Raw genomic sequence first — 2,107 nt, 5'->3', positions numbered from 1 at the left:
CCACACATAAAAAATTTCAACTTTCAATGTGTAATTTAGAGGCATTTCATTTCATCTAGAAATATTTCCTACTCGCTTACATAGATTGCATATTTTAATATATTCATTAACATCTCTAAAAAGAGTGGACCACTAAAATCTAGCTTGCAAAATTTTATAAGAAGTTCTAATTGTTCTAAAATGTCCTCCAAATTCAGAATAATGACATTTTTGAATTATTTATTGAGTTTCTTTATAAGGCACACACCTTCTAATAATTAGATCCTTACATTGTTTATATAAATATGGGTCATCCCAAAAATAGAATTTTGATTCATATATGAATTTATTTAATTGTAGATTCTTAATATCTCGTGGTAGAATATCACTTACAATATAATTTACTATATCGACATACCACATTGTATCTATTTAATAAATACTATATAATTTTTCATCAGGGAAATTTTCTAAAATTTCATTTGCAAAATTAGTTAATATTTCTTTTTCTAGTCTAGACAAATGATTAGCTATTTGATTGTCATTTTCCTATCTATAAATTATAGAAAAATCAAACTCTTGCAATAGAAATATCTAATTAATTTTGGTTTAGCATCCTTCTTTTGCATTAAGTATTTAATTGCAGAATGATCTGTATGCACTATACATTTAATTCCAATCAAGTAAGGTTTAAATTTATCAAAGGCATAGAAAATAGCTAATAACTCTCTTTTAGTAGTAGTGTAGTTAATTTGAACATCATTTAGAGTTTTACTAGCATAATATATTACTTTAAAAACTTTGTTGTGCATTGTCCTAACGCAGCTCCAATAGCATAATCACTAGCATCACACATTATTTCAAATGGGTTTTCTCAATCAAGTGATACTATTGTAGGTGCAGTGATTAATTTTTCTTTCAATAATTCAAATGCTTTTATGCATTCCTCATTAAAATCAAATTTTGTATCTTCTTCTAAAATTTGGCATAATGACTTAGTTATTTTTGAAAAATTTGTAATATAACGCCTGTAGAAACGAGCAAGTCCTAGAAAACTTCTTACCCCTTTGACTGTAGTCGGTGGTGGTAAGTTCTTAATAACTTGAACTTCTAAACTTCTACAGGATCTACTTCCATGTCGTTCTCAGAAATTTTATGCCCAAGTGAAATTCCTCCTACAACCATAAATTAACATTTTTCCCAATTTAGTACTAGGTTGATTTTTTCACATAATTATATATCTTTTTTTAAATTATCTAAACATAATTCAGATGAAGTCCTGAACACAGAGAAATCATCCATAAATACTTCTATTCCATGCTTAATCAAATTACTAAATATTGACATTATACATCTTTGAAATGTTGTAGGTGCATTGCATAGTCCAAAAGACATTCTACGAAAAGCAAATGTTCCGTAAGGGCTTGTAAATGTTGTCTTATCTTGATCCTCATGAGCAATTATAATTTGATAATAACTGGTATATCCATCTAAGAAACAATAATATTTATTTCCAAACAATCTATCTAACATTTGATCTACAAAAAGTAAAGAAAAGTGATCTTTCATGGTGACCAAGTTTAACTTTCTATAATCTATACAAATTTGCTAACCAGTAACTTGCCTTATTGAAATTAATTCATTTTTCTCATTTACTTCAACAGTCACTCCACACAGTGAATTGGGCTTACCCAAGCACTGTTTGAAATAGGATATATAATTCCAGCATCTAACCATTTTAAAATTCTTTTTTAACAACTTCTTTCATTATTGGGTTTAATCTCCTATGAGGACCAACTTTAGGTTTGTATTGTTTATCTAATAAAATTTTGTGCAAACAAATTGAAGGATTAATTCCTTTAATATCTGCTAAAGTCCATCCAAAATCCTTTTTATATCTTTTTAACATTTTTATTAATTTTTGTTCTTAAATTTTAGTTAACTCAAAAGATACAATAACAAATTTCTTACGGGCAAACCCCACACCAAAAAATAGTGCCGACAGCAGGTAATACTTTCAGTTCAAGTTCAAGTGGTTTAATACTTTAAGGAATAAGATTTTTTTTATCATTTTCCAAAAAATCTAAATTTTCAAATTTGTCTTGAATATAATTTAAATTTTCTTCTT

The sequence above is a fragment of the Phalaenopsis equestris genome, unplaced genomic scaffold (assembly GCF_001263595.1).
Source record: "Phalaenopsis equestris unplaced genomic scaffold, ASM126359v1 Scaffold000002, whole genome shotgun sequence".
Lineage (NCBI taxonomy): Eukaryota > Viridiplantae > Streptophyta > Magnoliopsida > Asparagales > Orchidaceae > Phalaenopsis > Phalaenopsis equestris.
The sequence above is the reverse complement of the archived record's forward strand: the minus strand, read 5'-3'. Positions refer to the sequence as shown.